Source organism: Dipodomys ordii, unplaced genomic scaffold, assembly GCF_000151885.1.
Source record: "Dipodomys ordii isolate 6190 unplaced genomic scaffold, Dord_2.0 Scaffold9, whole genome shotgun sequence".
Classification (NCBI taxonomy): domain Eukaryota; kingdom Metazoa; phylum Chordata; class Mammalia; order Rodentia; family Heteromyidae; genus Dipodomys; species Dipodomys ordii.
In genome coordinates, this window is record NW_012267225.1 from 2,139,452 (window position 1) to 2,165,677 (window position 26,226).

A 26,226-nucleotide genomic window follows, 5' to 3' on the forward strand; every position below is an offset into this window, starting at 1 on the left:
GAATCTACGGTCTGAGCCCGCCCGCGGGAGGCTCTCTGCGGGTTTCCAGTCCGTGGGGAGGAGACGGCGTGCGCCCCTCGATCCTGGCTCGCAGAAGGGGGCCGCGCGCTCGGGTGCAGGTCGCCGCGGAGCGACAGGTGGCCGGGAAGCCATGAGGATGGAGGGGGGACACGGGAGGAGCCAGGGAGAGGCAGCCCGCAATCGGCGGTCTCAGCCTGTCTGGGGCTGAGCGCCGGGGTCCCGGGGTCCCCCGCCTCCCCGGGCCAGCCGGGCCGTGGCGGGGGAGGGTGACCACGAGCGCCCCCTGGTTGGTGCCAACCGCGGAGCGCGCGGCTGGCCCGGCCCGCGCCCGGCCCCGCGTCGCCCAAGAAGCCGCCCGCAGCGCCAGGACCCGGTCGCGTCCCCCAGGTAAGGGTCCCTGCGCCTCTCGCCCCAGGGGCGGGGAGGGAGCGGGCTGGGGAGCCCGGACCCCCCCGGGAAGGGCCACGGTGTCAGGAAGGAGCCTGGGGTCTCCGCGGGAAGGTGAGCCTGAGAGGGAAACCGAAAAGGAGCCGAAGCCCTAGCAAAGTCGGGGTTCGCCTGTCACGCACGCACCTTGATCTCGTGTGTTGCTGGTGGGGTGGCGGCCGTGGGGTCTGGGTTTGGGGGTGGAAGGGACGCCTCCTCTTTCCTTCTCCTTTTCCCCTCTCCCCTGAACCGAGAAGCAGAGAGGCGGTGGAAAGTTTGTAGGTTCTTGGCCAAATGTGTGTGCGCTTTCTGTAAGGCCAAGTGTCCTCTGCTGCCGATCTATAGACAGACAGCACCCCCATCTTTTCTGCCAGTTTGCGGGGAGCCGTAGACAGGATGCCACACGTTGCATCTTCTGGGGAAATCAAATTTCTTTTCAAAGGTTTCCAGTGAGGTGAGGAACTACTGCTTTGATATATATATTTTTTAAGTTGGGGTGCTTAATTCTGCCATCTTGATTAAGATTGTTGATGACCCCACTGAGGGGCCCCCGGTTCACAGAACAGAGTTTGCTTATTAGAGTCTCCTTGTACTGTTGTTGTTGTTGATGATGATGATGATAATGATGATGATGAGCCACAGTTATGACTTAAGTGGCTTGCATACTAAAGGCGTAAATGCTCCCCGTGGGCATGGAGGGAGCTGGGGCTTTCTGTACTGGAAGATTCTAGACATTTCTGCCAGGAGAGTGACCCCAGGTTCCTGTCCTGCCACTCTGTGGGCTGGACAGGGAGTTCATCAAAGATCATTCAGTCCTGGCACAAATGGGGGAGGGACGGATAGGGAGAGAAGGGGACTTGCTCTCCACAACAGCAAGTGGTTGGGGAAAATGGGCCATTTATGCCCAACAGCCAGTCCTCTGGTTTATGCCTCCCAGCCTTCCAAGGCCTATGGAGTGTGCCCAAAAGGCCTGTCCTCCTCCGCTCTGCTCCTTTGTTCCTTTTGCCTGGCAAAGGGAATTCCAAGCATGGGGATCCAGGAGGCTCATGGAAGGAGCAATGCCTTGAGAAGCCTTGGCCACCACTGGGCCTTTGCTGATTGGGAATGTTGGATGGACTAGCAGGTGCTCTGAAAATCCTGGGTCCCTGGCCAGAATCCTTGAACCAATCACTTTGAACTGATCTTGAATAATTCCTAAGATGGCAGGCTGACTGTAGAGACTTCATCTTAAAAAAAAAAAAAGGGTTGTGTCTAGAAAGGGGTGACATTTTGCTACTTGGGTTGCAATTACTTTTGAAGTTTATTCACAGCTGTTTAAGATCCCTCTCTGCCCCTCCCTACTTGCAACCAGTACCATTGTTTGATGCAGGTGTCTCTTTTCTTTTGTTGATTAAATGCACATACATTTGAAGACAAGATGATCTTTAGAAACCTGCAAAGCTCATGCAAGTTAGAGATGTTCCATCTAAATTGAGGTTATCTTTTTCCTTTGTTTTGTTTTGTTTTTTCCTCTTATCAACTTTTGTTTCTCATTTTCAAGTGCAACCTGTTTGGCATTAACAGCTTTTGTTTTCAAAGTCCCATGATTGTCTTCTATGCTTTCAAAATGTAAACGGCTGGGGGAAGGAATCTTGCTACCATCTGCTTTGTTGCATTCATTTCCGCTGCTCTCTTGTGCTATGGTGGCTCAGGGTGACAGGGACCTGGGCAAACTTCTACACCTGCCCTCCTACCAGCCCTTCCTCCTCCAGTGAGAGTGTGCATTGCTACACCAAGCTACCATTGCAACTTGGCTTTCTCCTGCCATCTTAGCTCTCTTTCAGGGAGAACAGACATGTTTGTTCATACCAACATTCCTTTTAGGATCTCAGTGATTGATCCTATTCAACACTGATATTCTGTCTCTCAGTTAGAAGCAGGTATCTGAGGCCTCCAGAAGTAGAGCATATGTCTTTGGTCATTTCTATCAAGATTCCTCATTCCATTGCAATACAGACCTTCTCTCATGCCCGGAAAAGATGAAATTCTTTTCTATAATGAATTCTCTGTGGACCTAGTCCATTATTTTCCTTCAGGGCTATGGGCTTATGGAACAAGTCTCTACCTACAGGGATTCTAGAATGAACTTACACAAGTTCATTTCACAAGCCTCTCCTTCACATGTGGTATTGATTTATAGTGTATTTGACTTTCTTTGAAATAGGAATTTGAATTAGGACTTCCTGTTCTAATGTATTTAATGTGTTATAGTTATTGATTGTGTTATATGCCCCTGAGAATGTTGCTGATCTATTAATCTGATGTATTAATTAATGTGACAGTTTGTCAATATGGTGGTAGTTGATTTCAGGTAAGTTCTTCTTTTATAGGGTTGTCTTAATTTTTAAAATAATTTTCCCCCAAATCATTTAATTATCATCTGTCACATAATAACAATCATATACTATTATAAGATGAAAAGTCCCAGTGAGAGAAATGAAACATAAAAAATAGCTAGCTACCTACTATTTACATACATGCATGCATGCATATATACATAAATGCCCCAAATTAAATCTATAACTTGAAATAGGGAGATTAGGTTTCTGGTGACAAATACAACATTAACTTCATACTTTTTGTTCTTAGTCACCATTTTTCAAGTTTAAACATCACATTTCTCAGTGGTATACACTCAACTTAGTTTTTCCATACCTACTCTATCTGTTAAGGCATCAGTCATGAGAAATTTAAAGTAGAAAACATGATGTTGAGCCAGAAAAAATGAGTAAAAATATGCTTTCTTAAGAGGACTGAAATAATTTTTGTTATTTTGTTATATGGCTTATACACAGTCAAATTCTGATTACTGTGTCCTCTATATATAATCTTAGGGCTAAAAGAGAATCTGAGGTTTCAGAAATTAGGAATAGCTCCACCAAGCCCATAATCATAAGTTTGTGTTCTGGGATTAAATTAACAGATATTAAAATTTCTCACTTTAGCAGTACATCCTTGGACAGGCTGATATTAGCTTTTGTATTAAGCTAATAATATTAATGATAATAGTAATCAGAAATACTTGAAGTCACTATAATATGTAAGTCATTGTAATTTATGTACTAGATATAACAGTCAGAATTTTATATTTAATAAATTACTACTTCATTTAGTCTTCATAAAGCCATTACTGATAAATTAGATATTACTAATCTCTGTCAGATTAGTAAATTAAGGCTCAGAAGAGCTAAAGTACTTGCTTAGGTTTTAAAGCCTTCTAGGAGGTAATCTGGTTTATATGACAATTAAACTCTTGCTATAAACCACAGCACCAGCTCGTCTACCAATTAAAATTTTGTAATGTGATAAAATACACAGGACATCAAGTTTCCCATCTTAACCATTTTAAGTGAATAGTTCAGAGGCTCTAAGTACACAACCACCACCACCCTCCATCTACGAAGCTCTTTTCATCATGCAAAATACTGCAATTCTGTATCTTTGAAACACATATCCCCAGTTCCTGATAAGTACTCTTCTATCTGTCTGTGAATTTCCCTGTTCCAGATATTTCACAAAAGAATCAGATAGTATGACCCATGTAAGTGCCTCAGAAGGCATTCTTTGATGTCTGGCTGATTTCACTTTTACCTTGATGTTCTCAAGGTTCATTTACCCATGTTACAGCATGTGCCAAAAATTTCTCTGCTTTTTAAGTCTAATATTCTGTTACATGTGTACACTGTGTTCTGCTTATCCATTCATCTAGGGAGGATCCTCTGAGTTGTTTTCACCATTTGACCATCTTGCAGCTCACGGCATTCTAAAGGTGAGAGCACACACACCTGCTTGAGATCCCTCAGTGAGTTCTCTTGGGTTTTACACAGAAGTGGAATTACTGGATCATGTAGGAAATCTATATTTAACTTTTTGAGTACTCACCACCCTGTTTTTCACCCTGATCTCTTGGCTTCTCACTGAACATTCTTTGTATGGGTCTATGAGTTGTATTTTCCAAAGTTTATTAATTGTTGGACTGTTTGGGGAAGATACTTCCTCTGGGAAAGTGTGGAATTCACATCCCTCATTTACTAGGAAGAATGTAAACTTTCAGATACCTCATCAGCTGCCTAAAGGATTAGAGGAGGATTGGGAAGAAATCATGTCTATTAGTAAGACCATAGAACATGGTCTTTCAACATGAAGTTGGCAAGGAAAAAAAAAACGTGGCCACCCATCCCTCGAATGATGTGCCCCATCCACCCCCCACCCCAGCATCTCTGCTGGGGAATCTTAGCCTGGTGGTGCCATGTGAGGTGATGTGCTTTTCTTTCCAAATCTGGTGTCACTGTCACTGTGGAATCGAATTGTCTACTTTCCCCAGCATCTATAAATAGGTTGATGAGTTGTGCTGGAAAAACTTATGCAACCATGCAAATTTACCATGTCATAAGTCCATGATTTCCAACCTCAGATGGGCTGTATAACCCGTCCCCCCTCCCCCACCAGCCCTCACACTTTTCCATGGCTATCTCTACACCAGCCATTCCAGATCTTCACCTGCCTCCATTGTCCTACTCCTCACCCTTACCAGCCTGCCTTGCTTCCAGCTTGACTTGAGAAATTTTCCAGATGAGAAATAAACCCCCAGCCTCATGACCACAGGGCTGTGCACCTCACTTTATCTGCACCCCATGCTCCCATCCTTCCCTTGGTTCACAACAGCAATAAGAAAATGCCTCACCTCCAGAAGGGTCCCACCATTCACCTCCTTCTGCATTCTCATGAATCTCATTCACTTAAGTATCTTCTCTCCCACCACCATTTTCCTTCCCTCATTTCTGGCCCTGTGCTCACTGCATTGGGCCTGTTTAAATCCCTTCTTTCTTTACAAAAAAAAAAAAAAGAGGCAATGCTTCTGTCCTTTCCTTCAGCTATTTCCTCCTCTCTCACTGGTCTCTACACTTACCACTTCTGTCCTCATTCCACCTCTCTTGACCCACAGACACCTGGCTTTCCCTTCAGAAAGCATCACACACACTCTCCTCCATGCAAACTTTTGCTGTAGCCCACCCCTTTCTAACTGGACTTTCTATAGCTGTGCTACTAAGTGCTCCTGCATCCACAGAGTCTTGTCTTCCTTCAGCTCCCCCTCCCACTTCTCTTCCTTCCTTCTCTGCTTTGAAAACTCTGAGTCATCTTCCATGAACCTGAAAGTCTGACCTTCAATTTTCTCTCTGTGTGAGGCACTTGATCTCTCTCTCACTGGCCCTAACAGCTATCTCCCTGCTGATTTCAACCCAATCACTAGGGACCCAAATTCCTACTGATCACGAATAGTTTATAGATGCGTCTAGTGCTCCACACCTTGGACTGTATGCTCCATCTTTCTCTTTCCTTTCTTTCCAAGATGTCTGCCAGCTCCCCAGTTCTGTAATTGGCATAGCTGTTACCTGTTACAAACCTAAAGTCTGGATATTCTTCCTTGACTCCTTTTCTTACACCTCAATAGCTCAGCTAAACTAAGATCTAGTAGTTTACCCCCTGAATATTTGCTTGTCCTCTTGATCTTTTTCCACCCCTTACTACCTCTACTCTGTTTCAGCCACCACGATTTCTCTTCTGCATCCTTGCCTGAACCTCCTTACTAGTCTCAGGAGGAAAGACCCTTCTAAACCCCAGATTCGAGCATTTTCCTTAAGTTCTCTTATGGCTACTCAGGACCCTTGGGGTGAAGTACAGCATCTTTAAGAAGGATTAGAAGGGGTTCTAATTCTTTCCTCTCCACCTTAATCTCTCCAGACACAGGCCTTACATTCCTCCAAGTCTGAGCCTCACCAGGACCCTCAGAGGTCCCCTGTGCTTTTTCTCTTGGACACTCTGTCTAGCCCCTAAACCTCTCCTTCCTTTGGCTGATTCCTATCTGAACTCGGGCCTCATGCATCTTTTCCTAAAGGTTTTCCTGGTTCCACAAGTCAGAATTTGGTTTCCTTCCTCATGTTCTCAAAACACCTGTCTGATCATCTATGTAAAATGTACAGCACAGTGTGCATCCTGCAGCAACACTTAGGATGGACACGTCAGCACTGTGTGTTTACTTCTCATCTTCCAATGGGTCAGAACAGTGTTTTGAACACATTATTCACACCTAGTATTGTATCTAACATATCGTAGGTATCAATAAAGACTAATAGAAGAAATGAATACCCATAGGTTTCAGATTTGTAATACCTATGGGATTTTTTTGTCATGTTAAAAGGAAGGAATTGTTATCTAGTGCTTTAAATATCAGCATAAGCAGAACCATTATCATCCAGAAAAAAAAAATACTTGCCTGTTAGCTTCTAGAATTATCTCAGTAAGTTCTACTAGAAATCAGAAGTAGAGGTGATGGGTAATGTTTACTGCCTGAAACTCTTTACTACTCTTAGTTATAATAGATTTTTACAATTCAAAGTCTTAGAAGATGACCTGCTACAAGAAAAAGATGCCCTTGCCTTTTCAGTATGTGGTGATTTCTTCCTCTGTCATCTTCATGGTCTCTCACTTCGTGTAATGTCAGTGATAAAAGGGAAAAAAGATTAAGAATGATCAAGAAATAGAAGGTCATGGTAAAAATATTCTAAAATATATACTAGAAGCAAAAGGATGAAGCAATAAGGAATATAAGATGTAGATACACTGAGGACCCTGAAGTCATTTTAATAAAAAATAAAATGGTAAAAAATTGAGAAATAATTTTAATTAAATGATATAAAGAGCTTAAGGATTCTTCAGAATTAAATCATGATTACTTTAAAATTCATTACAGCAGTTGAGGGAAAGATAAAAAGTAAAAGAATAAGTTTAAAAACTAAGATAATAGAAGTGTACCAAAGATTAAAATTAGTGAAAGCATTCTCAAAAACATTTAAGCTATATTTTAAATAGAGATAAACTCTATAGGGGCTCACTCAACAATAAAATAATTAAAACTATGAAAGTAAAGAAAAAAATCTTTTGAAAAATTTTAAAAATGCATCCCAGCAGTGGAAAAAATACGATGAGTTCCTAACAACTACTAAGCAAGAGCTGAAACAAGGTTAAAACCAGAGCTTAAGTTTCTGGCTCATACCACCAAAACTATCCCAACCTATCAACCATATTAACAGCACAATTCTCAAAGGGAAAAAGGCACTGTATTCCACGGGGACATTGCCCTCCTAGGAGGTGTTAGCCCAGAGTCACGTAAGGGCAAGCAATTCATTATGTTCATCTTTGTCTGCAGAGAACACTTCTTACTGTGAAAGACTTGCCATGAATCCTCTGCATGCTCCAATGCCTCCAATGCCAGCTCTAGACTTAATTTTTGGATTGGGCAATTATAACACCTGCCCTCCCAGCATGTGCCAGGTGCATCCCTCACTTTGTTCAGAAACTCCCCATTCAAACCACAACACTACTTGCTTCTATGTCATGAGCAGTTCTTTTCAAATTATCCTAATGTGTTATGCCTTTTCTCAGTCACTTGTAAGGCATTTATCTTCCTTTTTCTGCTTTTCCTCTTCTCCTGGGACTTACAGCTTCTCCTCAGCTCGTTACTGAAGCTCAATCATGATATTTTAATTTAATTATTGCCTCCTGAGTAAGCTTGTCTAAGAGTACCTACCAAGTCTCCTATTCCTTTTGCTCTATCTGACTCTTGGCACAGAGCTCAGACTGGAGTTGGGATTGTAAAGGCTTGTGAAGCCTCCATAGCCAGACAATGTATTTTCTTTTCCTTTAGTTGATGATGTATCATTTTCCAAATATGAATAGCTCATCTCCAGGGCCTAATAAGCATCACTGTTATGCACTCTGAGCTTTCTAAGTTGTGTTCCATTTTCTCAGGGTGTTTTAGGAAATCTGTCTGAAATGTGGAGGGTTTTGGGAGGTGGGGAGGAGGTCAAGTCCATGGAAACCTTGGTCTTTGGCATCTGCTTATCCAGGGGTTGCTGGGAAATGTGCCATTCCAGCTTTCTAGGTGAAATCTGGACACATCATCTTTCCAATCCCTTGCCACCTGGCTGTTCTTCAGGTTTCTTGCAGTGACCAGGGACATTTGGGAGTTGTCACATGAGGGAATTATGGATTCCAATCAGCTTACCTCTTTCAGGAAAAGCGACAAAAGAGAGATTGTAGCGTCTTATTGCTTCATTCACCTGCCTGATCCTACTTGACCGTAATCATGCCAATCTTCCAAAGCCACCCAACACTGAAGGTGGATAGCAGAAGTCACAGAAATAGGAGAGAGAGGAAAATTTTATCAATTTCACCATATTAGATGAGTCAGGTACAAAGATCCCCAGACTTCCTCCTGAGCTGAATGGTGTGTTGTTGTTTCTAGGTATCCTACATTTCAGGCAGATCAGGATTTCACCTGAACAAATGGCATGGTGGAGAAGTAGATACATTTCAAGGTCCTGACAATGGTTAATCCATCCCATTGTAACTACTGATGTATATTATTAAATGTAATCAATAGTTGCAGGTGTAACCCTTTACCAACTGTAGTCATCCAAACATGGAAGTCATGTAACTACAATTGGTTTTGATTTTGGAAATCAACTCAATCACTGGTGATGGCCATACAAAGAATATTATAAAAACTTAATTTCTTAAAAAAAAAGACAAGTCCATTCTCTCCCAATGGGCTTTATTTCTGGAAGAACAGACAGCCATAATTAATAGACAGATGGAATTTTCTCTAAGACTGGAAAATTTTTATTCTTTTTTTCAAAAAAAGAAAAATAAATCAGTGTTCATTTTATTTAGGACATATTCAGGCTATGCAACAGGGGTAATAGTAAAAGTAGGCATAAATGAACTCCTTCATAAGGAAAACTTAAATCACCCTACCTTTTAAGTACAACTAAGCCCTTTCTAGGTAATTGTGTGAAAAAAAAACACCTTTTAACGTTGATGAGATTAACTCCATGAAAATACATTGTGGAATTTTAACTTCTGGATCAGAAGCTGCTAGAGTGTTTGCCAAAGGCAAATATACAGCCCTTCAATATTCTTCCCTTCATTCCAAAGAGAGCAAGATTTCACTTCTGAGCCACTTTCCTAGCTCCTGGTCATTCAGATGTGTTAATATTTATAGTACACTTGAGACCTGTGACTAACAGTGCTGTAGGAAAGTAAAGTGTCTGAACCAAGAGAAAAAGCCTTCTTTTAAAAAATTAATTAAAATGAAATAAATACAATTTATTTGACCAAAAAGGCTAATATTGCTGTGCATAAATTAGCACATCATTTTAGAAATTAATGAAGTAAAACTCATCCATTAACCATTTCTCATAGCTGGAGGTGACAGAGAGAAATGTCAACACAAAGTGTGGCATTTGAATTTCATTATCGCAATAAAAATGGAAGGTAGAAACAAACCCCTTTTCCTTTGAAGAATATACTTGAGGAATTCAGAACAGACAGAATATATTCATGTACCATTATAGCACCAAAGACTTGGTCATACAGCTAAAGAACTATCAAACCAACATTCTACAGGTTCAGAAAAAAGAAACACTCATTTGTTTAGCTATCTGTCTTAAAACCAGTAGGAAAAGTTCACCACAAATTCCAAGGGCTTTTAATCCTCGTGCCAGACACTTTTTCTTAGCGTTTTTGCAAGACACGATCAGAGGATTACATTCTCAAAGAACTCCTTTCTAAAAAGCTTAAGCTCTAATCAGTTAAATGTGACATAGGTTTGGAAGGGGGTTTGGTATCGGGTAATCAAGAATGAAGTTCAAGTTGATATCTATTGATGTTGGACTGATGTCATTCCTCTGAAATTGCCAGGGGTTTATTCTTTCTTTGACATATATGTGGCCCTGCATATTACTTTGGATATCAATCAAACTCTGCCCAAACATAATGGCTTAAAACAACCCTGCTTTATTTTCTCATGGCTGTGTTGGGCTCTGTCCTTAGTCATGAGATCCTAAGAGTGAGGGGTACCCATGTACAAGGGCAAAAGCTCAAAGGCAAAAAGCTCCTTAAGGACTAAATAAAGCCATTATAGGGCTACTTACTAGGCAGGATCAAGACACCCTGAATCACATCTCAGAAGAACAGATGGAATGGGACAGGCTGTGGCAGGTGTCTATAGAAGCACTAGCTAGCACAAACTTTTAAGCTATCAATGTACTAACATCTCATAAAGATGACTTTGTTTTCCGAGATTGAGCCTCCAGCTTCACTCATGAGGTACCTGGCAGCAGAAGTCTATTAAAACAAAACTCTGAGCAATTGCCCTTGTCTGCTTTCAAATGATGTGCTTGCTCCCTATTTACCTACAGAATAGAATCTAGACTTCTTGCCAAGGGGTTGGTAGATCTTTCCTGCTATTTACTCTGCCTGTCTTAAAAAGTCCTCCAAATGACCTTTGTGTCAGCACAGTAGCTCCATACTGAGTCACACAGGACTGCAGTGTTCTTCCGCTCTGCCACTTTGCTGTCCATTCCCTGAGATGTCTCCTCCTCTGAGAAGACTCTGTGTAGGCGATGTCACTCCTCAGTGTGTCTTGCCACCCTGTACACTTAGATACTTTTGCTGCGATGGCACAATTGCATTCCATCCCTGCTCTGACACAGGCTCCTGGAGGGAGGTCTCTGTGTCTCTATCTCCAGCCCAGCTCTCACCCTTAACAGACAAGGACTCAGGAAACACGTACTAAATGTCAGCTTAGTATAGGCAAATGACACAGCTGTGGAGGGAGAGATCAGAAAACCCCAAACAGGAAGAAGGTGGGTATGATGAAGAGTCAAGGCTGTGAAGGTAGTAGAATATGGTAGCAGGACAGACCAAGAGCTAACATGTTCTTGACATAGAAAGAACAGCCAATGAGAATGCTCTGAGAAAATGAAAGACAAGCAATGAAGATACAAAGGAAAATAGAAAAACAAGCTCAACATAAGAGATGTTGATGAGTACCATGGTTAAGGGCTAAGAGAAAGCAGTAAAGAGAAGACAGGGACTCCAACCCTCACAGCCAACCAGGCCATGAGTATTCACATGGGAAGGAGTACAAGTGGGACATCCAGGCTTGTATCTCAAGTTAGCAGGCAGCACTCAGTCACATGATGGCCATGCACCAATCAACAGCAGCAGAGGAGAGATATTGGCCAAAATGATGTAGTTGCTTCTGAGATTTCTTAGCTGTGCAAAACCCAATGGGCCATCACATACCACCTGTTGAATAGCTTTACACAAGGCAAGTTATGTCAGGTCTACACACACACACACACACAAACACACACACACACACACACACACACACACACTGTTTGCAAACAGCCACTAAGAAGAAACTTTATTTAATTAAAAGTGCAAAAGAAAATACAGCCAGATTAACATTCTTGAGTAATAACTTTGAGGTTGGAGGTTCGACTTTACAGAACTGTTCTGGGAATTAAAAAAAGCAAATTAGTCTGCCAAACTGTGACAGTCTTATTTTTAGTATTCGCCTGATATAACTTTTTTAATTTGCTTTTTTAGCTAGTATATTTTCGTATATATGAACGAGTAACTTCACATTCATTTTCTAATCCCTTTTATGCCTATTGCTTGTGATTTAATAGGTTCCTAAAGCAGTAGATTCTGAAACTTTCCAAAAGATATCCTCATCCAAGAAAGCATTGCTTTGGCAAATAGTATAATTTTTGAAACTTTAGGGAATCTATATCTTGTTTTTGATTGGTTTCCAAACAAAAACCATACATACAAGGGAGACTTCATATCTGAGCAAATTGACAGTTTTCAGAAAATAAATATATGAATATTAAACTAGAAATGAATAAATGCAAAAATTAGCGCAATTGTCAAGGCTGACAATTGACCTCCTCAGAGGCTGAAGTTAAGGCTGGCTGGGAAGGTGGCTTAGTGGTAGAGTGCTTGCCTAGCATACATGAAGCCCTGGGTTCAATTCCTCAGATTCACATAAACAGAAAAAAACTGGAAGTGGCACTGTGGCTCAAGTGGTAGAGCACTAACTACCTTTAAGCAAAAAGAAGCTCAGGGATAGTGCCCAGGCCCTGAGTTCAGACCCTAGGACTGACAAAAAAATCCACAGCTAAATTAATATGTCTTCCCTTTTGTCCTTATCATCTCTAATATGCAGACTTCCCCCAGCCTCCATGTTTAGAGGACTTCTACATTCATTCCTAAATGAAGCTGTAAAAGGAAATTGCTTTTGTGAGATTAACTTCTCTATAATTTGGGGGAAGGGTATACAGAGGGCCTTTAAAACACTGTTTCTACCTAATCTCAAAATAGTCCAGAAAGTTCTTGTTACAGTTTATTCCAGTACCTGAAATTCTGCCAGCTAGGATTTTACGGGACATAGATCCTCTTAAAGATTGTAAGCCACACATTAGAGTGGCTTAATCAGTAATGAGGAGAAAATGGGAACCTTTTATGAGCCAAGGGTAGACTGGACTTATTCAACTAACAAATATTTATTGATCAAGCACCTAAACATGTTGGACATTGTTCTGGGTGTAGAGACTAGAGAGGAGAAAAAAGGGACCAGGCAGTAGCCCTTGGGAAACCTAATTTCATTTGTAGAGCAAGATGGTAACCACATAACTAAGGGTGTATTAGGTAATGTCAGGTGCTATGAAACTCAAACGTAAGGGTTGCCGAGGTCAAAAGGACTTGGAGAATGTGGCCTGCTTCTAGATCGCTAGCTCTCTGCTCTTTTTTTTTTTCAATGTGAGGAAGAGAAAAACATTCTTAGATATCATGGCCACAGAATTCTGGTTTGGAGGCAAGAAACAAAAGGAAGGTTTAGATGAGTTATTAAATAATATTAAAAAAGGGCTGGGAATATGGCTTAGTGGTAGAGTGTTTGTCTAGCATGCATGAAGCCCTGGGTTTGATTCCTCAGTACCACATACACAGAAAAAGCCAGAAGTGGTGCTGTGGCTCAAGCGGTAGGGTGCTAGTCTTGAGCACAGAGAGGCTCAGGGACAGTGCTTAGGGAAGCCCCAGGACTGGCAAAAAAAAAGAATAAGATAAAAAAGGCATATTCTTTCTTCAGAGGACCCCAGTAAAATAGAACTCATGCCTTCTTTCCTCCAGCAGGTCTGGGGCCATGCCTGATTCTGTCCATCATGGTGTTCCTTTGCTGGTATATGCATGTCCAACCCTTCTTACACAGTTGTTGTATACTTGCTTCTAAGTGACTACAATGCTAAGGAATCTCATATGTAATCCATATTCGTAATTAGGTCTATCACTTATACTTTTAATCCCTAATGTTTATTGTGTATGGTTGAAGTTTTAGCAGCTAGACAAATGAGTGGAGGAAACCTCAAGACCTGCCAGATTCCCACTCATGGAGCTCAAGGGTACAGCCTTCACTTCCTGTCCTCCCTTGCCTTACCCATGTCACCTCTGAAGGGATGGGCCTTGCTGTGTGCCATTGTTCATCTGGCATGCTCCTCTGGAGTCAGAAACACCCTGACTAAAGACAACAACAACAAATCTTTATTTCTAGAAGAATCTTTTTTCCTCTGATTCATTTTCTTAGACCCTAAAGATAAAAACAATATCTGAGAATTTCCTCCAGTCTTCATACATAAAAGATAAAAGTAGTAAAAGATGGAATTCGATCCCTTCACTTGATCTTCCAAATCTCTTAGTTCTCTTCCTGTGTGTCAAGCTGACTTCACAAAGTGCCGGGAACCCAGTCCAGGAAGCAGCGATTGCCCCTCAGCACGCAACGTTCCAGAGGCTCATAGGAGTCCTTGGGCAGCTTGCTAGACCACAGCTACTTCTCAGCTCTTCCTCCTATACCCATGGTGTTTGCTTACTAAACCATCAGCTGAAGTTATTTACCCTGTATCTTTTATCTCAGATTTCTGGTTATATTTTATCTAAGTCATCTTCACTTTAGTTGAGCTAAGGCTGTGGTTTTGCAAATTAAATCAGCTGTGGGTTTCTGCATGTATCTCCTCCATGTGTTTACTAAGGCTTTAAAAAAAAAGCCACACTGTATGTCTGTTTTCATTTTACAGTTGTGTGAGGGAAGATTTGTTTTGCTTAAGATTCTTTTAAACCAATTCAAGGCTATTTAGAAGGATACACATCTTAAGAAACCAAAACATTTTTAAACATTTTTCTTTGTTTAAAATATACCTTTTGTCACAATTGTACGTCCTTAATGTTTGAAAGTTGGTGTGTAATGGTGAGATCATGTGGCTCATTAGTCTGTTGTATATGTCAGGCAAAGGAGACTCATACCTCAAAACAAGGAAGCAATGTTTAATAAAGCTGAAATATAATCCAGGTGCTGGTGCCCCTGCCTGTAATCCTATCTACTCAGGAGGCTGAGAGCTGAGAATCACAGTTCAAAACCAGCCTGGGGAAAGAACGTCCATAAGACTCTTATCTTCAGTTAACTGTCAAAAACAAAAGCTGGAAGTAGAGCTATGGCTCAAGTGGTAGAGCACTAGCTGTGAGTAGAAAAGCTTGGAGACAGCATTCAGGCCATGAGTTCAAGCCACAGGACTGGCATCAGAAGAAAGAAGGAATGAAGGAAGGAAAGGAGAGGAAGGAAAGGAGAGGAAGGAAGGAAGGAAGGGAGGAAGGAAGGAAGGAAGGTAAGAAGGAAGGAAGGGAGGAAGAAAGGAAGGAAGGAAGGAAGGGAAGGAGGGAGGAAGGAAGGAAGGGAGAGAGGGAGGGAGGGAAGGAGGGATGGAGGGAAGGAGGGAGGAAGGAAGGGAGGGAGAGAAGGAAAGAAGGAAAGAAGGAAGGAGGGAGGGAAGAAAAGAGAGGGAGGGAGGGAAGGAAGGAAGGAAAGAAGGAAAGAGGGAGGAAGGGGAAAAAAGAAGAGAGGGAGGGAGAGAGGGAGAGATGGAGGAAGGGAGGGAGGAAGGTGCAGTATCAAATGTAAAAGGATGGGGTATGTGAGAGGCAAAGGGATGAGTGATAGTCCAGATAATATATCTAAAGTTCTCAAGCTGAAAGATAAAGAATGTGGTAGAATACAGCAGAACTCCTCAGGTGAAATGAGCAGGACTCGGTGTGCACGGGGACCTGCAGGAGGTGAGAGCAAAGGCGCACTGGAAGGCGATTCTCACATTTCTGGCTTTGAAGACTCGGTGGATGGTCACTCCATGGATCAAGGCAGGAGAAAGAAAAGAGGCATGGGCATTAGAGGGAAAGGTGGAATTCACAGTTTACTTTAGTCACTTGAGAGGCTGGTAGCTCATGTGGAGACATCTCACACATAGTTTAAAGATAGGAGACTGGAGGAAACAAGCATATAGTTCAAGAAAAAAATTGCCTTCAAGATTATAACTAAATTGAGTATCAACAAAACAATTTAAATGGATGACATTGGCCCAAACATCTGACTTAGGAAGCCCCTGGCTTTTTTGGGGGGTCGAGGGGGAGGAAAAGGTTGAACATCAATAGAACAGAATTTATAGATATATAGCAATAAATATAGATATATATTTATTCTCTCCCAATGGAGCATCAATTCTCAAAGTATGTTTCAAGGAACCCTTTGGCTCCTGAAGACCCTTTAGGGAATTTGCAAAGTTGAAACTAATTTCATAGTTCTATGAAGGTTTGCTTCCCCGATCTGCATTTATTCTCTACGGTGGGCTTTTTTAGGGCCTCTTGTTCTGATAGCAACAGACCAAAAGCAAAGCCAATAGGAGAAGCCGATTGTCTTCTCCTCAGCCAGACATTAACAGATTTGCAAAAGTGTCAAATAATATCCCTTTCCCCAAACTATGTTGTGCGTCATAAAAATGTGTGTGGCTTTTCTCAAAGGATTTTTGTTATTAAGAATTATTCTTAACTTTCAGTCTCATTTTCTAATATGATGAACATCAGTAGGTATAAGACAAATAAATCAAAGCTCTTTTACACTCTTAAGAATTTTTAAGAGAGTGAAGGAATCTTAAGAAGAAAAAGATTGGGGCTGGGAAGGTGGCTCAGTGGTAGAGCGCTTGCCTTGCAAGCCTGAGGCCCTGGGTTCGATTCCTCAGCACCACATAAGAAAAAAGATAAAAGCCAGAAGTGGTGCTGTGGCTCAAGTGGTAGAGCGCTAGCCTTGAGCTGAAGAGCTGAAGGACAGTGTTCAGGCCCAGAGTTCAGGCCCCACGACCAGACCAAAAAAAAAAAGAAGAAAAAGATTAAGAACAAATTGCCATGAGCAGAAATGAATAAACTGAGACTTCATGTCAACCAGAGCAAATCTTATAAGCAAGATAAATGGAAGCCAGAAAAGAAAATTATATATTTTTAGAAATGCATAGCTATATATTACATATGTATAAAAATGGTGGGGATAACCAACTCCAAAATCTACATAATAATTCTTATTGAGGGTGTGAAAGAGAATACAACTTTAGGAGAAGAAACTGGAGTCTTCAACAATATTGGTTACATTTTTTAGGTTGAATTATAGAAATGGCAGTGTTCACTTAGGATTTTTTATATTTTTATATGCCTAAGCATCATTTATTATACAATTTAAAAATTAATAACTGTCACTAACTTCAAAATATGAAAAGAGCCTGTCTTTAAAAAGGTACAAAAATTTGAATAAGCATCTCTTCAAAGAAGACATGTGAATAGCTAAAAAGTACATGGAAAGGTGCTAAACTCACTAATCGTTAGAAAATAAATGCAAATTATGTCCACAATGAGATACCACCACTCCATGCCCATTATAATGGCTACTATCAGAAAAATAGAAAATAATGAATGTTGTCCAACAAATGGAAACTTTGTGCACTGTTATTGGGAATGTAAAATGGCACAGGTGCCATGGAGAGCATACGGTAGCTTCTCAAAAAAAAGTAAAAATAGATCCACATACGATCCATCAATTCTACTTCTTAGTTTATAGCTAACGTGATTGAAACCAAGGTCTTGGCAAGATATTTGTACACTTCTGTTCCTTAGCATTCTTCATGGCAGCAAAGACAAATAGCCACTGACAAATGAATAAACAAAATCTGGTATATACACAAAGTGGAATACTCTTCTGTCTTGAAGAAGGAGGGAAATCTTTTCCCATGCCACCATATAGATGAACCTTGATGATACAATGCGACATGAATTAAGGCAGTCAAAAAAGGACAAATAGTGCTTTGAAGGACCTATTGTGTAGTCTGATTCATAAAGATATATTAAATTGGTGGGAAAGGTAAGAAAAGGAAGTTATTGGTTCATGGGTACCAAGTTTCCTTACAAAATGAAAAAAGGGTTGGGCATGAGTGCACAACAATGCAAAGAGAAATATACAGATAGACGGATGGAAATTTTAGACAGCACTACTAAACACTTGATTAAACATGAATAAGAAGTGCTGTGGTACTAAACACTTGATTAACTAAACATGAATAAGATTGCTGTGGTTTTTATCATAGTAAAAATAAATTAATTAATCATTATAAGAGGATTTTTGCATGGCATGAAGATATCTCATCACTCTACCTACCAGTTAACTATTTTTGAAGTATCTAATTGAATGTCTAACCCAGACTCCTCACTTTGGTCCAGTCCTTGAAATTGGCTCTTCTGAAACAAGCTACCTTCCAGAATATTCTATAGTTCCACTCCACCTGCATAAAGCCATCCCAAAGAAACTCTGATGAAATTTCATGGCAGAATGCCCACACACCCCACAGACTACTTTCTCCAGAATGCCACAGGAACCAACATAGGCCACTTTGGCTTCCCCCTACCTATGGACTGACTTACCTTGTGAGGAACTGACTGTCTGTACTCCACAGTCTCATGTGCTGGATCCAGTCTCACAGGCATTTGATCACCACCTTTAGAATAGAATCTACTGGGAGACAGGGGCATACATCTGCTAACTTAACAGCTTTGCTGTGGTTGGTGTCTATGGTGGATGAATGTATAAATGGACAAAAGGCTCAGTGTGGGCTTTCACACATAAGCGAGCTGAATACACTCAGAACTAAGTAGAGAATCTTTTCTGGACTCCAATGGCTTCCCATCCCTTCTACTTTATTTTTCTTTCTGTCAGTCGTGGGGCTTGAACTCAAGGCCTGGATGCTGTCCCTGAGTTTTTTTCACTCAAGACTAGAACTCTACCACTTTGAGCAACAGCTCCACTTCTGGCTTTTTTTCTAAGTAGTTTGTTGGAGATAAGAGTGTCATGGACTTTCCTACCTGGGCTGTCTTTGAACTGCAAACCTCAGAGCTTAGCCTCCTGAGTGACTAGGATGACACATGTCAGCCACCAGCACCTTCAACTTCTTTTCCTAGCACCATGCCAACATTTCTTTTCCCCAGCAGCTTTATCAAATGTCCACGAGGACCTCTCCCCCAGCCTGGAAGAAGTTGGGGTGAGTCAGCCTTCATCCCTTTTCTTCCTCCCACTACCGCCCTATTTTAATTGCCCTTTATGTTCAAATGGGTTTGTTCATTGTAACATGAAGACGAGGAACAGAAACAGTACACCCTGGGGCCTGGGACACATCTGGATAACATCTAGTATGTGATGTTAGTTCCTCATTACTCCATTTATAGCTGTGAGTCCATGAGTAATCTAATTTAACCCTTTCTTTCTGGATGCTGTGGGAAAATATGCATGATATATCATAACTTGACCAGGTTAGCTGTTTTTAAGTGCACAGTTCAGTAACAAAACTTTCACCATCATCCATGTCCAGAATTGTTCCATCTTCCCAAACAGAGACTCTGGACCCATTAAACCCCAATTTCCTGTTTCCCTTTGCAAAGCCCTTGGCAACCACATCCCCCTCCAGATCTCTAGGAATCTGACTGTAGTAGGTACTTCATTTAAATGAAATCATACAAGCTTTGTTCCTTTTGTGACTGGCTTCTTCCATTTCACTCAGTATCCTCATGGTTCATCTGTGTGGTTCGTATGTGTTAGAATTCTATTCCTTTTTAAGGCTCAGTAATATTCTACTTTTATCTTTTCAGCCTCATTTGCTTCTACCATAGAAAATACATAACAGGGCTGGGAAGGTAGCTCAGTGGTAGAGTGCTTGCCTTGCATGCATGAGGCCCTGGATTCAAGTCCTTAGCACCACATAAACAGAAAAAACCAGAAGTGGCACTGTGGCTCAAGTGGTAGAGCACTAGCCTTGAGGTGAAGAGCTCAGGGGCAATGCCTAGGCTCAGAGTTCAGGCCCCAGGACCAGCAAAAAAAAAGAAAAAAGAAAATACATAACAGCCTATTTTCAGATGTTGTTCTTTCAGATGTTGTAGAATCATGAAAAATGAGGAACAGCTCCCCCTCCCCCAGCACAGTAAATGCTAGTTTAGCTTTCTTCCTTTCCCTTTCTAGATTATAAATTACATGAGGACAAAACAAGAAGTTTTCTTCTCTTTTTTCCTTACTTCCTAATGTTATAATCAGTAAGTGCCCCATGGTTCTCATTGTGTTGAATTAGATAGGGAAATGCCCTTGTTTAGTAAGTTATAGAGATTGCTCCCAGAGTGCCAGCATTGGAGAAATGATGGTGGAAAGGAAATTCCAGCAATGCCTGTCACTTAGCAAGGCAAAGTAGATAGAACTCATCAGATGGTCAGATCTCCAGTAACTTAGATAAGATAGAAGCTTGTAGGGTTCTTATATGAATTAAACAACTGAGGCCAAGCACCCTGAATCAAATCCACAGAGTCTCTACCCAGATTTCCATTATGTTAATTTGTTATTTTCCTTGGCCTAAGTAATTAGAGTTAATCACTGTCGAGTTAATTATATTATTGCTCCTTGCTGTGAACAGCAAAGTCTGTGGTCATTGCATTATTAAAATGGAAAATTGGTACTGTAGTCCGAAGGGTGTCTAAGTTGTTAAAGAGGCAAATCTATCTGATAAGGAACCTTGAATGCTGCTGCTCTGGGTAAAATAGAAAGCTACCCAGAACTTTCCATAGTGGACGTCAAGTAGTTTAAAATCAAAATGGTGACTCTTGTGATCAACAGCCTGGTTTCTTTCTGATTGATTTTTTTCCCCATTAGTAATTTGGCTGTAGTGAGATTAATGATAAACCAGTTTGATTTACCTGAGAGGAAAATGGCCATGGTGGCCATTTGCTTTGAAGCTGTATGCACACTAGAAAATTCACCACCTCTTCATATTGTGGGGTTCATGGCAACTGGTCTCCTTCTCAGGACAGGGAGGGTTGACACATGCTGTCCTTTTGAGTCTGACAACTGCCTTTGAAGAATATAAGCCACACAAGGCCACCCTCAGCTCAACCAGGAAGCATGTACTTTAAGAACAAGTGATGATGCTGGGTGTGGTGGTACAGACCTGTAAGCTTAGTACTGGGAGGCTGAAGTAGGAAGATCATGAGTTAGAGGCCAGACTGGGCTGCCTTGGAAGTTCCAGAACAGCCTAAGCTACATAATGAGATCCTCTTTTGGACAAAAAGATCAAATAACAGGACAGAGTGTGGCCCATCCCCGGTTTCCTTGAAACTCTCTGTTCTAAGCTAGTGTCCATTCCGGTCGTGTCCTCAGCCCTGCTCAGTGTCTCTCTCTGGAGGAAAGCTCCATGGGGCATATATAACCTTGTCAGCAAGCATGACCTTGTCCTGTCAGGGGGACTGCACTTGATCACCAGTGACAGTGTTTTTAGTATCTGGAGGTACATGTTTGCTTTTCTAGTATAACTAACACGCAGTGGTTATCTCTCTAATCGAGAAAGGTGACAGAAATTGGCTTTAAAATCATGTGCGAACTCTCATTCTACAAACTTTCTTGGTGAATTTAGCCATGACATATTTCTGACATCTTCTCACTCACCTTCTTCCCAACACCACCCTTCCCCATTTCACTGTGTTTGGAGACATTAGAGACAAAAAGAGCAGAGCAGGCCCAGGACGCAAGAGTCAACCATACAGCAAGGGGCTCAGTGGCAAGGTAGGGCATTTTCAGATGCCTGGGCTCCACCTGTGTGACATTATCCTTTGTTTCTTTTTCAAAGTAAACACGGCAGGATGTGAGCTGGCCCATAACTGAACACACGGAAACGGGGGAGCTGCCCGGCTAAGTGAAGAACACGGCTTCACAGCACAGCAGAGAGGATTTCTACCTCCTGCTACCAAGGAAGAGTTAGGCGTGCCCAGGAGCATACCTCTAGCCTGGGACTTCTGACTGCCTGGTGCAGGAAGCCTGTATTAGTTAAAGGTACATTGGCAATGGGATTTCCTTCCAGCTTTTAAGGTCATTGGAAGTCAAGCAGAAAAAGAAATTATTCTATTTTGTCAGGCAAAAAGCATCCCTCTTGTGACTTAGGCTTTGCACTTTATTCTAGTGTACGAATTCTGTATCCCAGTGAATTCCTAGATGGTCTAGAAAAGGAATGATGTACTTAGCCATGACAACTTCAAACTTCCTTTTCATGTTCTTTCTTACTGGGGTTTGATTGATGGTTGCTCTACTGCTGAATCATTTCTCCAACCCTTGTTTGTTCCTTGTGAGTATTGCCTTACTGGGATTGAACTCCGGTCCTCACACTTGCTGGGCAGGTACTCTACCACTTGAGCCACACCTCCAGCTTGTCTTTACTCTGATAATTTCTGAGGTAAGACCTCACTTTTTGCCTGAAACTGCCTGTGATCCTCCTGCTTATACTTTCCTGTGTCATTGAGTATAATAAGCATGTGCCACAGTGCCCAGCCATTGCACTTACTTTATAGCTGGGATGCTATGGGTCCTTGATGCCACATGTTGATTGAGATGGCACCTTGAAGACTTTTCTACCTGGGCTGGCTTCAAACCAAAAACCCTCTGATGTCTGCCTCCCAAATAGCTAGGACTACAGATTTGAACCACCACACCTGGCTCCTCTGGTTATTTTTGAGATAGGGTCTCATTTCCTGCCTGGGCTAAACTGGTCTGAGATCCACCTACTATGCTTCCTTGCATTGCTGCGATGAAAGCCTGTGCCACCACAACCAGCATTTTTAGTTCAGTTCCAGGCCAGCCTGGAGTCCTCACAATCTCAGCATCCCACGTGATGTATAACCCTCTGTGCTGGAAGTGAACATACCAAAAGGGGTAGGGAATTATATCAGGTAATCCCACCTCAGTATTGTGTTCAAGCTCTGTTCTTGTCTCAGAAGGAAAACTAGTTCTAGAATTATGGATGCTCTGTTGTCACCTATTTGGATCTCCACAGTTTCTATCATGCGGTCATATTCAGGATTTTGTTTCCACTAAAATACACGTATTCCAAGAACAGAGTTTCTGTTTCCTACCTGTGCTTGCCTACAGTCCATACTCGATGAATATTTTTGCTTTGAATATGGCTAGTGAGCAGGGATCATTTCTAGATTGGTCCCGTCACGTGAGAATACAAGGGTTATTTCCCCAAGATGGAAGGCTCATCTGCCAGTGGGTTGACTTCGGTGCAATGGGGGTCCACCTACTAAACCAGGCAAGCTATTGCACATGGCAGGCCTTTGGAATAAAATAGACTGCAGAGATTAACCATTCCACAGGCAAAGAAGCTGAGTCTCCGGTGGGTTAAGTGGTTTCCCCCCCAGTTTAGCCATCTCCTTGTGGAACTTCCTGTTGGTTTCAGCCTTCTTTTTTTTTTTTTTTTGAGTCCGGTCGTGGGGCCTGAACTCTGGGCCTGGGCACTGTCCCTCAGCTCTTCAGCTCAAGGCTAGCACTCTACCACTTGAGCCACAGTGCCACTTCCGGCTTTTTGCTTATGTGGTGCTGAGGAATCGAACCCAGGACCTCTTGTATGCAAGGCAAGTGCTCTACCACTGAGCCACCTTCCCAGCCCCAGTTTCAGCCTTCTTGAGAAAGCACAAGACATAATCAACTGTTAGAACCACAGTCCAATTTCTGCAGCCCAGGCTCCTGCCTTCCATGGGAAAGAAGGGTGTGATCACTTCCTTTGACCTTCAACTTCATGGTCTGCATCATTTTGGGTTGAGCATGTTAAGAAGTTCATAATCCCTACTGTCTCTCTACTAGAAGTCATTCCTATGTCTCCAATCCCAAAGCCAGCTGGTTCTTTGAGCTTTCTAGAGGCCCAGAGGAGACAAAAGTGGATTTGAATATGGACTTCCATGTATTTTCTTCAAATTCAACTCATCTTGGGGGGTCTCACTTAGGACAGCCCCCCAGTTGGGTCACCCTGCCATTCATAGCACAGTCAGCCTCCACCCTGAGTCTCTTCCTGCAAGAGTCCCTGAAGCCAGGGCAGGAAAAAAGGAAGTGAAGAGGCCAGAGAGTCCTATAGTTCTTATAATTCCTCCTACAGAGAAAAATCTATCCCCTTCCTCTTCCCCCCCCCCCATCGGCCTAGATTGATGTTGTATTTCCAACATTGCCTTTTATTCACGCACCCTCAGCCAGGAAGCTCAGAACTGCAGAGGCCTCCACAGGAGGAGGAAGTGTGGGGAAGGACAGAAGTAGAAGCAGAGAGGGCAGTGTATTCTGGTCTCCCTGGACACACATCAGAGGACAGCAGTGTGCTTCATCACCGGCAACTCCCAGAGTGGGAGTGTCTTTTGAGAGCCCCAGAGAAGCATCAGATAATCACTGTGAAAGATTAAAGTCACCTCTTAATTAGTACTTCTCTGCGGTGAGGATCTGCGCAGAGCACAGTGGGAAGCCGGAGGTTTCTTCACAGAGATCTCAACAGCCACCAGCTTGGTCAGATGCAATTAAAAGTAATTACGCATACAGCAACACTTAGCATACAGGACATTAGAGAAAAACAAAAAACAAACAAAAAACTGAGCCTCTGGAGTAGACCCTGAGGGAGGGAAGGATGTGGTGCTGGAGTTAGTTCCTGGTCTCTCAGGGATTGGGCTCCCCATACAACACTGGGAAAAAGGTTTTACCTCTCTGAGCTTGTTTCCCTATTTGTAAAAACAAAACAAACAAACCAACAAAAAACCAACAGACCTAGCTATCATCTTGAATGTGTTACAAGAGGATGTCATTAACGTGGGAGGCATTTTTAATAAATTTCCGAGTTTGTGAAGGTCCCATTCCCATTTACTTCTCTTAAAGGTAAGCAGAGCCAGAGGAAGAAAATCCCTCATTAGAACAAGATGAAGTTTCCTTTAAAATGAATTAATTAATAATTCATTAAAAGAAGTTCTCCAACCTTCCTATAGGCATTCAACACATCTCCATGGCCAAGAAGGCCTGGGATGGGAGAATTTGAGGGCTGGGATGAGGAAAAGGAGATCCAAGATGTCCTAAGTTGTGCTGTTTGGAGGAAGAAATGCTGTGCCAGCAGAGCTTAACCCTTTCCTCAGTTGCAGTCCAAGGACATATCCATCTGTCTTCTCTCCCAGGATTCCTTCCTGGGAAAACAAACATTTTAAACCACTTAACACAAACTTCCTCTTATCCAGATTGTAAAGGTTTCTTCCAGGGGGAAGGAGGGTGACTTGGGCTGGTTTTGTGCTGTCAACTGTAACACCCAATGCCGCCATTAGATTGTCACTGCTCATCCCCTCCCCCACCAGCCCCAGCCAGAGAATCAGCCAGAGGAAGAAGAGGGGAGGAAGGGAAGAGAGGGAGGAAGAGAAACAGAGGGAAAAGGAGGAGGACTTTTAAAGGTGATAATAAGAGTGTATTTCATGATTAAGGTCTTTATCTTTCAGGAAACATATGTGGTTATAGTTTTCTTTCTTACTAGAGTCTTCTAAGATGGACAGTTTGTTTGTCTTTAAATTTAGCTGTTGTCACAAGAGTCCAAAGTGATAGGAATAGAGTTGACTTTTTTTCCCTTATGGAAGGGTCCCAGATTCAAGTTGTCCAAGGTATTACCAAGGTCATTGTCAAGGTGACCCAACACCATGACTTTCACAGTGTCCCAGCTCTGCTTTCCCACCCTTCTGGTGCCCTGCTCTGAGCCAGCCCTGTTACCTGCAGCATCCTTCATGTGATTCATCTATGACTCAGACCACCACTGTCTCTCCAGCTCACACATCGAGGGTTTCGTGTATGTTGTTGTTCTGTATAAAACCGTCAGTTCATGTAAGGACTGCAGACTGCTATTTCCGCCTGCTGTGGTGATACTATACATAATGTATTTTCTCTGAAAATACACACACCCTCAGGAGGAAGTGGGAGAGGCTGTAAAGCAGCACAGTTGAGCACAGGAGTGTTTTTGCTACTGATGTACACAGCAGTGAACGCTGGCTTTGCTATTTCTTGTCCAGTCTTTAACACCCAGGTCAGGTTAACTGACCATGTCACTCCACTCATAGGTTTAACAGGCAGGAAAGTAGAGACCAGGATCTCAATATCCCCTTCCTTGATGCCTTTTAGAGGGCTGCCCCATGCCACAGTCCCGTGGATTATCTAGAACAGGGATATCCACAAACTCAACATCGTTAGCAAACATTTATTGAGGAATGGCTAAAAGTAAGTGTGTATGTGTGTTGTGTATCTATGTGGCCAGTGCTGAGGAAAACTCCTAGAGGATCAAATAGCTACTTTTGCCACCAAACACTGTTAAAAAAAAAAAAAGCATTTGCTGTGAATTGGCTTATTGAATCCTCATCACAAAGACAGAGAGAGGCAGTCTTTCAGAGACCTGCCTCTGAAGTGGATCTACTCCACTCTTCATTTTGCAGATGTGGGAACATAGTCATAGAGAAAGTAAACTCATTTTTCTATGACTGTAGTCTCAATCTGTGATAGTATTTGGCTTTTCGACATGGCACTCCCATTTATAAACGCAGGAGTACTTCCCTATGCCCATCTGTATACATCCAAGTGAACAAAGGCAAGCTAATGTCAGTAGGAAAATGTTATTA

The 26,226-nt window shown here is 42.2% G+C and overlaps 1 protein-coding gene across 1 annotated transcript in view; it reads left to right on the top strand.

Moving 5' to 3' along the window:
- Nucleotides 1–619: 619 nt before the first annotated feature.
- Prkcq (protein kinase C, theta) overlaps nt 620–26,226 on the top strand; it is an 83,308-nt gene continuing 57,701 nt past the window's right edge. Inside the window, exon 1 of the mRNA XM_013009372.1 lies at nt 620–901. The gene's annotated coding sequence lies outside the window, so the exon portion shown is untranslated. The remainder of the gene's footprint in view (nt 902–26,226) is intronic.